Below are 14685 nucleotides of genomic sequence, written 5' to 3'. Positions count from 1 at the left end.
AGGTAATATTTATTACCATTATTCTCAACACATTAAGCAAACAGATTTGTGTTCACTAGTGAATATTCTACATCACTTTCTAGTTTGCTTATTTATGTGTCTTGTATTTATGATTATTTTGGCCCTTTTATATATATTTACATATTTTAACTCCCTGATACCCAAACATGCTAGGAGAGATGTGCTATAACCCAACAGATGGAGTTATGCTCAATTATGAACCTCAGCCATTTGCAAAAGCAGTGAACATTCTTAACCATTGAGATATGACTCCAGCTTAATAGAAGTGTCTGCAATTCTATGGTGGTTTAAACTCTTTTGAAAAAAAAAAAGACTTTCAAAATGGAAAAATTTCTGGATCTCATAATAAAAAAACTTAGGTTTAACTTATAAATAAGATATTTGGATGGCTATAGAATAGCCTGTGATGGGAGAGTCATCAGTGTTATGGTGTCAAAAAACCAGTGTCTTACACTAATATGTTGCAAGGAAAATTTTATTTTTATGGCCAGGTCAAGTTTATAGTTCCCCTTAGTATTAGGTTGAAGAGTCATCTAAGATGCAGAAGACAAATTGTTATAGGTCATTTATGACTTTTGCATGTTAGCAAAGCCTAAAAGAAGTAAATCTAAGATTAGCTTTTATCATCAACACATTGATATAAGTTTTAACATCACTGTAGTGGGTTAGTTTTGGAATACTTCATTTTTAAGAGAAAGACAACCTGGTTTTCAGAATATCTTTGTTCTGTAGGGTTAAAAAATCATCTCCACAATGAAAACATAAATCTCCTTTTATTTGAGAAATACAGGTATAAATATTTAGACTATAGAAACAAGTTTGAAGGCTGATATTAGGCATAATTGAGGCCATGATGTGATAAATGCAGCAAGAGGTACTTTTCGTAGCCTACACCAAAGTATGACACTAACAAAGTTTGTCATGCAACATTTCTAGTGTAAGAAGGGTATTGAGGGAGGGGAAGTGAAAGGCTGGCTCAAAGTAGGGAAATCATAGAGAAAGAGACATAGACAGGTACACAGAGTAGAAAAGAGAGAGAGAACAGAAGATAGAAGGAAGAGAGAGAGGGAGGGAGGGAGAGGGATGGGGAGGAGGAGAGAGAGAGGAAGGAGAGGGAGAGGGAAGAGAGGGAGAGGAAGAGGGAGAGGGAATAGAGGGAGAGGGAATAGAGGGAGAGGGAAGAGAGGGAGAGGGAAGAGAGGGAGAGGGAAGAGAGGGAGAGGGAAGAGAGGGAGAGGGAGAGGGAAGAGAGGGAGAGGGAAGAGAGGGAGAGGGAGAGGTCCTTGGGGGCAAAGAATACCTAATTGTTAACATATTTAAACTATATTAAAATCAACAATGAAGGCAGATATGAAGTCAGCTTCTTTTGAAGAAGCAGTTATTTTTTCTTCATTAAAAATGAAAAAGAACTTCTATGCAATATATTTGACCGTATTTGTCCCTTACTCCAAATCCTCCTTGATCCTCCTCATATTCTAGCATTGCTTGCTTACTTGTGTAGTAGCACGTTATTGTCTAAAAGTCACAATGCCTTTTCACTCTGAGACAACAGTCAGAGTGTTCACATTTGTGAAATACTTGAAGTATTTGTATATTCTGATTTAGTATAAAATTATCAAGCTACTGGTGAAATGTCATACATATGTGTGCTAAAACATCTTCATTGTAGCAGGCTGTTAATCTCACCAACTGTGTATTATCTGAAGATGACTTTGGCCACCCTGTGTGTTGGGAGTAGCAAACACTACTTTGAGAAGTGTGGGTGTAGAAAATGAGCAGAATATATGGACTAAGTTTATGAATGCAAAGTGCTTACAGTCTGCTGATGCAACTGCACTGAGAAACTCATCTCAATAATGCCAGCTATGACGCCCTTGGGGTGATTATGATATTAAGGTTGTACTATTTAAACAGTCACTATTATTCATTAACATGGATATAAGTACAGACTAATTATAGTTGTTTAACACAATCAAACAATAGGGACATAGCAACACTTCACAAAATAGCACTATGACATGAATTTCAGTCATTGAACTATCTGCTTACTTTTATTTTGACCATATTAACTCTTGCATTGGACAGTAAGCTCCACTTATTTCAAATTTATAGAGTGGTTTGTGTCAATCATTAAGCACTAAATAAGTATGTTTTTATCATTCATAAATACTATGTTTTGTTTCCTTGCAGTGAAACACAGACAAGTTCACTGACTTTCTTGGATTCTGGTGGGAAGTCAGCTTTGGTAACTCATTCCTGCATGGAGGAATTCAATTTCCCTCTAGCTTCAAGAAAAGTTAAGTCACTCATCCTGTCTCTCTTTACTCCACCTTTGTTTCTCATTTTCTCGAAAAAGAATTCTTAATGCATTGCCTCAATAATGATCAATCACACTTTTTTCAATTAACTCAAGTATATGCTCATAACTGAAACAAAAGGTATCTTAGCCAGTGTTTCTATTCCTGCACAAACATCATGACCAAGAAGCAAATTGGGTAGGAAAGGGTTTATTGAGCTTACATTTCCACACTAGTGTTCATCACTAAAGGAAGTCAGGACTGGAACTCAAGGAGGTCAGAAAGCAGGAGCTTATGCAGAGGAGATAGAGGGATGTTTCTTACTGGCTTGCTTCCCTAGCTTGCTCAGCCTGCTCTCTTACAGAACCCAAGACTATTAGCCCAGAGGTGGTACCACCCACAAGGAGTTCTCTCCATTTCATCACTAATTGATAAAATGCCCCACACCTGGATCTCATGGAGGCACTTTCCCAACTCAAGCGCTTTGCTTGGTGACAACTTCAGCCTCTGTCAAGTTGACACACTAAACCAGCCAGTGAAAAGGTATATTTCTTAAGTATTTGCTATTGTGGGGGTTACATAATTAGCATGTAGTATGGGTAAAGAAATATTGATATTAACAGAATCAAAGGAGAAGACAGAGGATTGCTAAGTACATTTAGACATTATTAAATCACAAATAAAAGAAAACAACAAGAAAAATTGCTGCTACTCTAAGGGCCATAGTGCACAAGTGTATGTACCAAAACAAGCTTATAAGGCAAAACAAGAGGGAAAGCCATCTGGGATAGACCAGTACATGGTTTGAGAAATCATTTTAAAGAAAATCTAGTATTTTGAGTCTTAGCAAACAGTATATAGCAACACATATGACTGAGTTAGATGTTGAAGCACTGCTTACTCATTAAAAACCTGAGCCTCAGATACCTCCCCTGTGGCAAAAAGGATCATGACTATGGGAAGCATAGAGGAGAGAATTTAGCATCACTCTTTACTTGCTAATCACAGAGAAACAAAAGGTGAAACACATCTGTTGGCAATGAAATCAGGTTACTAATATTGTCAAGCCAGGCCTGGTGGTGATGGTGTAGGCTTTTAATCCCAGCACTTGGGAGGCAGAGGCAGGTGGACCTCTGAGTTGGAGGCCAGTCTGGTCTACAGAGTGAGTTCCAGGATAGCCAGGGCTACACAGAGAAACCCTGTCTCGAAAAACAAAAAACAAAACAAAACAATAAAAACAAACAAACAAAAAAAGATTGTCGAGCCATTCCTGAACTGAGATCTCTCTATTATGTAAGCCATCTAGAAATGCAAATCAATTACCAAATATGTTTCTGCCACTTTCTTAGAGTGAAAATTGATATAAATTAATTTAATTTAGAAAACATAGAAGTCATTATTTTGTTTTTATTTTACTGGGCAATGGCTCACTCTGTATTAAGTTAGAATAGGCTGAAAGTAATGCATAGACTAAATACAAATGTGTCCATGTGTCAAATTATGTAGATAAAACTTCATTTTATATAGAGCAATGGGCTGATTATGAAAGCAGTATTGAGGGCATAATAGAGTAATGGGATACACTAACAAGATCAAGTATTTGCAAGCATAAATGACAAATATTCTCTTAAGTGTAGTTCTAAAAAAACAAATTATGTGGCAGAGGAAAGCCTTGTTGGACATCTGTGGGAGGAGAGGCCTTTGGGCCTGAGGGTGTTGGTTGCCCCAGTATAGTGGAATGACAGGGCAGGATGATGGGAGGGAGGAAGCTGGTGGGGCTGTACCCTCATAACGGCAAGAGGAGAGGGGATGGGATAGACAGTCTCTAAATGGGAGACCTTGAAAGGGGAAAATATTTGAAATGTAAATAAAGAAAATATTCAATGAAAATATTTATTTAAAAATAAACAAATCATTTTAGGCTATAGATATGACCAGATATAATTGACAGCAATTCTTAAAAAGACAAGTGTAAGAGACTTGATTGTGGATTCACTAGACTTAGAGGAATGAAAGATCTATGTGAAATCCTTAGCTCTATTGTTTTGGGTATTAAAAACAATAGAATTTTAGAATCACATTGAGACAGTCATTGAGAAAACACAATCACAAATTTAACTCACTGCATGTTTCTTTGTCCAAAAGAGTAAATTAGAAAACAACTGGAAGTATAAAAATAGAATATAGACATTGTGTTGAGTCAATTAAAGCTTTATTTTTTCTAATTAAAAGGTAGGCAAAGAAAGGTAGAGTGATTTGAAAATGCTTCACACATAAAAAATATTTGTTGCGAAAGAATTCATCTGCTTATTGGTAAATAGAAGATTAAAAAGACTAAAAGGGGGGAAAGGAAGAAATAAAGCAAGAGAAAAAAACAGTTGCAAAGTAGAAGAGAGACATTATAAAAATATATTAGTCATATGAACATTCTTTCAAACAGTAGGAGTCAAGGGATGAGGAGACCACTTTCAAACATATTAATACTCATATCCTTAGAGCCTTTTATTGTCAGACTTGTGACAATTTATTGTTCTATATTCCATAGAGTATATGGTAAATAAATTGAAACAGGTAGCATATGATTGTACAAGGAAAACTGCTGAAAACCATACGTGGTATACGCACAGTATTTTGTGCATTTTCTATTCAATTTGGTTCTACTTTATAAAATACTTATTCTATTTCCAGTATGACTCTTTGATGTAATTTCTATTTATAAATACATGTTATTACGAGCAATAGTATGGCTAAACTTCTGAAAGGATTTGAAAATAAGAAGTCTATGTAAGTTTCAATTACAGAAACTAAACAAAAACATACAGAACATTTGGGATGGGGAGTCAAGGTAGAGGGAGAGAATACTGGGGGAGACAACTGAAATTAGGTATCATTTTGAGGATAATCTGGAGACCGAATGCACTGGAAGCTCACTGGAATCTGTGAATAACCTGTGAGTGTGACCCCAGTGAAGATGCCTTAGTAATGGGGAATTTGGAGCATCAGTAGGCTTTATTCTGTAACCAGGTAAGACTCCCAGTAGTGGGACTGGGACAGCAAACCAGCCACAGAAACATTCAACCTACAATTTTGTCCCATCTACAAGCTGTGATAGTAAAACAATGATTCAGAACTTGTGGAAGTGGCAACCAATGACTGGTTTAACTTGAGACCTTCATAGTAAGAGAGAGTTCACACCTGACACTGCCTGAATGACCAGGCATCAGAGGCTGGATAGTCCAGTGACCTAGAGCAGAACCAACCACAACAGGGAAAAAAAGTCAATGAACTAATGATATTCTGCTATACTCATAAATTGTTGCCTACCCCAATCATTATCAGAAGGGCTTTATCTAACAACTGATGGGAGCAGATATATAGATCCAGACCCAAATCAGAGGAAGAGAGGTAGAAAAGATTATAGAAGCAAGAATGGTCAAGAACATTACAAGAAAACCCACAAAATCAACTAAGTGGAGCTCATAGAGGCTCAGATACTAAATCAACAATCGTTGAGCTTACAGAAGTATACACGAGTTCCTCTGCATATATTATATTGTTGTATAGTTTTGTGTTCTTCTGGGATTCCTAACAGTGGAAACATGGGCTGTCTCTGACTCTTCTTCAGGCTCTAGGAACTCTTTACCTCCGACTGGGTTGCCTCTTTCAACCTTGATATTAGAGAATGTGACTAGTCTTATTGTATCTTTTTATGGTGTGTTTGGTTGATATCATTGGAAAGTCTGGTCTTTTCCTAAGGGAAGTGCAAAAGAGAAAAATGGACCTGGGAGAGAGGAAGGTGAGCAGAGGACTGAGAGGAAAGGAAAGAGGGAGAATTTCAGTCAGAATATAATATATGACAGAGGATAAACCTCAGTATAATATATATATATATATATATATATATAAATCATTTGTTATATATGTTTATGAACACTTCTCTATTGATAACACATGTAACACCTGTTTAAATATTAAATAACCATTTCTGTACTTTCTTTTCTAAAAGCATTTTCATAATCTAGTAATCAGATTTGCTCATCCATCCCAAATTTTTACTGCATAAAATAATTTTTATACTTTAACTGTTGTTACCATGTTTGTGCTATTGTTTAAACTTCTATAAATAACTTTATATAAATTTATTCCAAGGCACTTTTAACAGTATTTTGCCATTTTGTGACAAAGTATGACTAAATGGTTGATATAAGCTTAGACACTCTCAGGGTCCATGGAAGGTCATTCCAAAGATTTGAAGGCTGCTATATCCCTCTGAATTCCAGAAATTGGTTAGTTCACTGATCTTATGCTTGCAAAGCTCAGCTGATCTCATATAGACATAAAATTTTAAGCAGAAATAGAGTCAAATAGAATTCCACTAAAATAAATGGCTCATGGAGTAGTGCAATAACTTGATTTGTTTAAGCACTTTAATAGAGTGATCTGATTTATTCCTGAAGTAAGTGTTGGCTGTTTCTTTGTGAGAATCAGGAAACACAATCACATTCAATTGTTTTGAAAGAGGTACCTGCAGATGTAAATAAAGTTCATATTTTAAGTGGCCTTTTGAGCTGTTGAAATTAGTGCAGATACACTAATTATACAAGCACCAATCTTGAGGCCAATAAAGTTTAAATGTTGTTCTTTGAACTCATAAAAATGTAGATCATGACTAAATTTCAAGCCTTATAACTTCCAGTGTGAAATCATGTAATTAATTAAGTTTGAGTGTGCTACAGTTCCAAGAAATATTAAAACAGAACGAACTTAGCACTAAATGAAGGTTGAATTATCTTGATTATGTGACCATGAATTACTTAGAAAGAGAACTTAGACATTTCTTAAGTACAACTATGCAGATTAGTAATGCATTACTGACTAGACAATATAATTCTTTTGAAAATGTATACCTAACAGTTTGAGGAAAATAATAAAGAATAAAAATCAAAAGAAAGCTGCACAGGTTGTAAATATTCTACTATGCAAAAAAAAGGGGGAGGCAATGTCTGGACCACAGAAGTAATAATGGCTTAAGTGACATTCCCCTCTGATAACACTTCTCCTTAAAGTCATTATAGTTCCATCACCAAATTTCTTTGAAGTGTGGCTAACCAACTTAACTTGCCACAGTCAACCTGGTAGTTTGATATTATTTACAAACCTACTGATTAATTTTGGAATAGATATTTTGGCAAACTGAAGTACTAGTCTATTCTAGAAAGATTTTTGTTGAAATTAGTGTAATTTTCTTTCATTTAATGAAATGTTACAATCAGGTACCTAACTATACATGCACATGCTAGACACTTGGAAGAGTCTGAATGATAGTATCCCAAGGAGGATTTTTTTTTCTATCACTAAGTATTTTATGGCTCTGCAAGGGTTAATTCTGTTGGACCAGATTCTAAACTTTGTTATATGAGAAAGTAGAAATTAATCAACATGATTTTCTGAGATCTCACATCTAAAAGAGAAATTAAGATGTACTGTCACAGGTTTATAATCCCAGCATTGGGAAGCTAGAGCAGAACTGTGAGATTGAGACCAGGTTGGAGTACACACTAAGGTGCTATCTAAAATGAAAATATGAACAGATAAACAAGAAAAGTGAGTATTGTGGAATATTTTTATGCTAATATGTATTTCTAAGAACTTTTTTACAATGTATTTTTTTAATTCATCATCATCCATCTGTTCCTCTCATATTCTCCCTTTTGTACCCACATAACTTTGTGTCTTCTTTGTATTTTGTTGTCATTGTTCCTGTTATGTTTTGTTTTGTTTTGTTGCCAGTGAAGCCAACTTTTGTTAGCCATATATTCTTGGATATAAAGCTTCTCACATGAGCTGGTTAATCAAACAACCAAGGGACATACTATTTTTACTTAGCTAAGCAAATCTAGCACCAAACTGTCTTTTAAATATCTACATTTATACTGACAAGGGGCATTCTTAGCCTTAATTAGATAAAGCTCTGTGCAGTAGTGATGAGTGCAAAGACTCCTTAGTGCCTGTATTAGTCAGGGTTTCTATTCCTGCACAAACATCATGACGAAGAAGCAAGTTGGGGAGGAAAGGGTTTATTCAGCTTACACTTTTCACACTGCTGTTGATCACCAAAGAAAGTCAGGACTGGAACTCAAGCAGGTCAGGAAGCAGGAGCTGATGCAGAGGCTATGGAGGGATGTTTCTTACTGACTTGCTTCCCCTGGCTTGCTCAGTCTGCTCTCTTATAGAACCCAAGACTACCAGCCCAGGGATGGCACCACCCACAATGGGCCCTCCCCCCTTGATCACTAATTGAGACAATGCTGTATAGCTGGATCTCCTGGAAGCATTTCCTCACCTGAAGCTCATTTCTCCATGATAATTCCAGCCTGTGTCAAGTTGACACACAAAACCAGCCAGTACACTGTCCAAAATGCTACAAATAAATGACATTTTGGGGGGTTATCTTTAAGTAAGAAACTGAGATTCCTGTCTAAGGTTCATGGAACTTTGCAGAATGCGAGGGCAGAAAGAATGTTGGAGGGACCAGAAGGAAGTAAGATGGTTGCTAAATGCTATCTTCTATATACAATCTATTCATTGTAATTATAAACTCATAGCTATAGGGATTATTGGTACCGCTCAAGTAGAAGACTGGCCCTATGAATAATATGTTTTACAGGTAGAGCTCATGGAGGCCACTTACTGATAAATTGCTGGCTACTAAGATTCTCAGAGATAAGGATATGAAGTTAAATAAGCATTAACTTAAATGGATAGTTTCTAACAGGCTGCAGTGTTTCTATATTTCTGGGTCACTTATGACTGTGACTAAACTAAGTGGGTCAAAAAATGAAACAAAAAGTCATGAATTTGGGAAAAGGTATTTTTTATGGAAGGGGAGGGGCTTACAGATATAGGAAGGAAGGAAAGAAGAAGACAGGTCAAGAACAGAAATAAATAGAATACATTTTATACTTGTCTGATACTATCAAATAGTACAATTTGCTAAAGTAAGATAGATTGAAATTGTACTATGATATATTGAGTTTTCTTCCATGGATATACAATTTTAAAATAATCATAATAGAAAAGGTTTTTTGTGGTAAATATTTAATGGCCACTTTATGCTCTCAGCAGGTTGAACCAGATCACTGCGCCAGACCAAGAGCTCTGGATTCATAAATGGATCACACACACACACACACACACACACACACCCTTTACATTTTATAAGCCTTAACTTGCTCAATGGCTGGGCATTTCCAAACATCCCCTTAACTAGCACACATTTCCCTTCTGCATTCCTGAAGTAAGAACTTTTAAATCTATATTTTATCTTGGGCAGCCCTGTTTCCTTCTGGGCCACCCTCCCGTGGAGCTACTTACCCTTTGCCTGTGCATTTCGGCCTTCCAACCCCCTGCTCCCCCTTGGCATGGTCCATACTATGGCCCTCTCATGGCCGAAAACCCTTCTCTCTCCTCGGTGTTTCTAGCCCAGGAATCCTAAAAGTCCTGACTCTGTCCCCTGCTCAACCATTGGCCACTGGCTCTTTATTGATCAATTAAATACTAGTTGGGGACAGGGACACTCAGCATCTGGACATATAGATTCCTGTGTAAATTTGGAGCTGAATTAAGCAAAGAATTAGAACCAGTCCCCAAGAGTTGTTAAAACATTTTGTGTACCTTTCTAAAACTACCAAACATGATTTGTGATTGGCCTACTGTAAGATGAGATGTGTAGTAAAAATGTGGACTTGCTAGGTTTAAGTAAAGAATTAATATTATAAGTGTAATCCTAGAAGAGAAAATAATATTCTAGTTCTTTTTTTAAAGTCTGCTGTTTTCTTTTCTTTTTCTTTTTTAAAGATTATATATATATTATATATATATATGTGTAATATATATATATATATATATATATATATATATATAAAATTACCACCATGTGGTTGCTGGGAATTGAACTCAGGACCTCTAGAAGAGCAGTCAGTGCTCTTAACCTCAGAGCCATCTCTCCAGCCCAATATTCTAGTTCTTAAGGTTTCATATGAACATATTTTATGATACATGTATCAACTAATGGCCGACATTACTTTATATGTTCAATTATATATTTTCTGTAAAACATGTTTTCTTGAAAAATGCAAATATTCTATGTGGAGCTATAAATTAAATTAGCAGATTGTATTTATATATACATATACAACAAGAATCATTAAGAAGAACTAATGAAGTTGAAATGAGGGCACAAATTGAGTTGCATGGGGAGAAAATAGAATGGAAATTTCCATATGACATTCTTTTTTTTCCTGTATTCTTTGTTTACATTCCAAATGACTTTCCCTTCCCCGGTTCCCCCTTCCCAAAACTCCCATAAGCCCTCTTCTCTCCATCCATTCTCCAGTCAACAACCTCCCACTTCTCTGTCCTGGTAATCCCCTCCAATGCTGTATCAAGCCTTTCCAGAACCAGGGCCCTCTCTTTCGTTCTTCTTAGGAATCATTTGATATGTGAGTTGTGTCTTGGGTATTCAGAGCTTCTGGGTTAATATCCACTTATCAGTGACTGCATTCCATGTGTGTCCTTTTGTAATTGGGTTATCTCACTTAGGATGATATTTTTCAGATCCAACCATTTGCCTAAGAATTTCCTGAATTCATTGTTTTTAATTGCTGAGTAGTATTCCATTGTGTAAATATAACACATTTTCTGTATCCATTCCTCCATTGAGGGACATCTGGGTTCTTTCCAGCTTCTGGCTATTATAAATAAGGCTGCTATGAATATAGTGGAGCATGCATCCTTATTGCATGACAGAGAATCCTCTGGGTATATGCCCATGAATGGTATAGCATGGTCCTCTGGAACTGTCATGCCCAGTTTTCTGAGGAACCTCCAGACTGATTTCCAGAGTGGTTGTACCAACTTGCATTCCCACCAGCAGTGGAGGAGTGTTTCTCTTTCTCCACATTCTTGCCAAAACCTGCTGTCTCCTGAGTTTTTAATCTTAACCATTCTGAGTTGAGTGAAATGAAATCTCAGGGTTGTTTTGATTTGCATTTCCCTAATGACTAATGATGCCGAACGTTCCTTAAGATGCTTCTCAGTCATTCAAAGTTCTTCAGGTGAAAATTCTTTGTTTAGGTCTGTACCACATTTTTATTATTATTATTTTTATTTTCTATATTTTTATTTTCTATATTCTTTGTTTACAATCCAAAAGCTTTCCCCTTTCCTAGTTCCCCCCTCACCATATGTCCCATAAGTCCTCTTCTCTCCATCCATTCTCCTATCTTTCCCCATCCCTTTTATCTGTCCTAGTACTCCCCTACAATGCTGGATCAAGCCTTTCCAGGATTAGGGCCCTCTTCTTCCTTCTTCACGGGAATCATTTGATATGCTAATTGTATCTTCAGTATTCAGAGCTTCAGGGCTAATTAATATGCACTTATCAATGATTGTATTCCATGTGTATTCTTTTGTGATTGTGTTACCTCGCTTAGGATGATATTTTCCAGTTCCATCCATTTGCCTAAAAAATTCATGAATTCATTGTTTTTAATTGCAGAATAGTACTCCATTGTGTATATATACCACATTTTCTGTATCCATTGTTCCATTGAGGGATATCTGGGTTCTTTCCAGCTTCTGGCTATTATAAATAAGGCTGCTATGTCCATAGTGGAGCATGTGTCCTTATTGCATGCTGGGGAATCCTCTGGGTATATGCCCAGGAGAGGGAGAGCAGGGTCCTTCAGAAATGTCATGTCCAGTTTTCTTAGGAATCGCCAGACTGATTTGCATAGTGGTTGTACCATCTTACAATCCCACCAGCAGTGGAAGAGTGTTCCTCTTTGTTTAAGTCTGTACCCCATTTTTTAATAGGGTTATTTTGTTCCCTGGGGTCTAACTTCTTGAGTTCTTTGTATATATTGGATATTAGCCCTCTATCAGATGTAGGATTGGTGAAGATCTTTTCCCAATTTGTTGGTTACCGTTTGTCCTTTTGACAGTGTCCTTTGCCTTACAGAAACTTTGTAATTTTTATGAGGTCCCATTTGTCAATTCTTGATCTTAGAGCATAGGCTATTGGTGTTCTGTTTAGGAACTTTTCCCCTGTGCCTATGTCCTCAAGGGTTTCCCCCAGTTTCTTTTCTATTAGTTTCAGTGTTAGTGCTTTTATGTGGAGGTCCTTGATCCACTTGGAGTTGAGCTTAGTACAAGGAGATAAGAATGGATCAATTCGCATTCTCCTTCATGCTGACCTCCATTTGAACCAGCACCATTTGTTGAAAAGGCTATCCTTTTTCCACTGGATGTTTTCAGCTCCTTTGTCGAATATCAAGTGACCATAGGTATGTGGATTCATTTCTGGGTCTTCAATTCTATTCCATCGGTCCACTTGCCTGTCACTGTGCCAATACCATGCCGTTTTTAACACTATTGCTCTTTAGTATTGCTTGAGGTCTGGGATACTAATTCCCCCAGAAGTTCTTTTACTGTGGAGAATAGTTTTTAGCTATCCTGGGTTTTTTGTTATTCCAGATAAATTTGAGAATTGCTTTTTCTAACTCTGTGAAGAACTGAGTTGGGATTTTAATGGGGATTGCATTGAATCTATATATTGCTTTTGGCAAGATGGCCACTTTAACTATATTAATCCTGCCAATCCACGAGCATGGAAGATTTTTCCATTTTCTGAGGTCTTCTTTAATTTTCTTCTTCAGTGACCTGAAGTTCTTGTATAGATCTTTCACTTGTTTGTTTAGAGTCACACCAAGATACTTCATATTGTTTATGTCCTTCATGTGATCCTGTAACAGCATCATGACCAGTGATTTTAAATCCATATCTTGTTTTTCTGGAGTGTTGGTGTATCCAGGACATGCTGCTAATGGAGAATTGGGTTCAGATGCTGCCAAAATGCCTTGATTTCTGTTAGTAATGTTCCTGCATTTGCCTTTTGCCATCTAGTTCTCACTGGTGTTAGTTGGTCTTGTTGTCAATGCTGGACTCACCAGTGCAAGCTTCCTCTTTGCAGCTGGTCTCTGGGTGCCCAGCTGACCTCCTGCACTGCCTGGAGACTGGGTGCAGTGGCCCAGGCTGTTTCTGATCCCAAAGCAGAGGCCTGAAGGCTCCCGCCAGAGACCTCAGGGCTGGATCCTCTGCTCTGCAGGGCCTGACTCACCAGAGCAAGCTGCTTGCTCCCAGCTGGCCTCCGGGTGTACCACTGGCCTCTTGTACTTCCTGGAGATGGGGTGCCGGAAGTGGAGGCCTGAAGGCTCCCATCAGAGGCCTCCAGGGTGGATCCTCTGCTCTGCAGGGCCTGACTCACCAGAGCATGCTGTTTGCTCCCAGCCGGCCTCCAGGTGTACCTGTACCCCATTTTTTAATAGGGTTATTTGGCTCTCTGGAGTCTAACTTCTTGAGTTCTTTGTATATATTGGAGATTTGCCCTCTGTCAGATGTAGGGTTGGTCAATTTGTCTGATTGACAGTGTCCTTTGCCTTACAGAAACTTTGTAATTTTATGAGGTCCCAATTGTCAATTCTTGATCTTAGAGCATAAGCTATTGGTGTTCTGTTCAGGAACTTTACCCCTGTGCCCATGTCCTCAAGGGTCTTCCCGTTTCTTATCTATTAGTTTCAGTGTGTCAGATTTTATGTGGAGGTCCTTGATTCACTGGAACTTGAGCTTAGTACAAGGAGATAAGAATGGATCAATTCGCATTTTTCTGCGTGCTGACCTCCAGTTGAGCCAGCACCATTTGTTGAAAAGGCTATCTTTTTTCCACTGGATGGTTTCAGTTCCTTTGTCAAAGATCAAGTGACCATAGGTGTGTGGATTCATTTCTGGGTCTTCAATTCTATTACACTGATCTACCTGCCTGTTACTGTACCAATACCATGCAGTTTTTAACACCATTGCTCTGTAGTATCGCCTGAGGTCTGGGATACTGATTCCCCCAGAAGTTCTTTTACTGTTGAGAGTAGTTTTAGCTATCCTGGGTTTTTTTTTTGTTATTCCAGATGAACTTGAGAAATGCTCTTTCTAACTCTATGAAGAACTGAGTTGGGGATTTTGATGGGGATTGCTTTGAATCTGTAGATTGCTTTTGACAAGATGGCCATTTTTACTTCATTAATGCTGTAGAATGGAAGATTTTTCCATTTCCTGATGTCTTCTTAGATTCCCTTCTTCAGAGACCTGAAATTCATGTCATAAAGAACTAAGCACTTGTTTGCTTAGACTCACCCCAAGATACCTTTTATTGTTTGTGGCTATTGTGAAGGGTGTCATTTCCCTAACTTCTTTCTCAGCATGTTTTTCCTTTGAGTATAGGAAGACTACTGATTTGTTTGAGTTGATTTTATGA

This window comes from Apodemus sylvaticus, chromosome 15 (genome assembly GCF_947179515.1).
Source record: "Apodemus sylvaticus chromosome 15, mApoSyl1.1, whole genome shotgun sequence".
NCBI lineage: Eukaryota > Metazoa > Chordata > Mammalia > Rodentia > Muridae > Apodemus > Apodemus sylvaticus.
Note: the sequence above shows the minus strand (reverse complement) of the source record.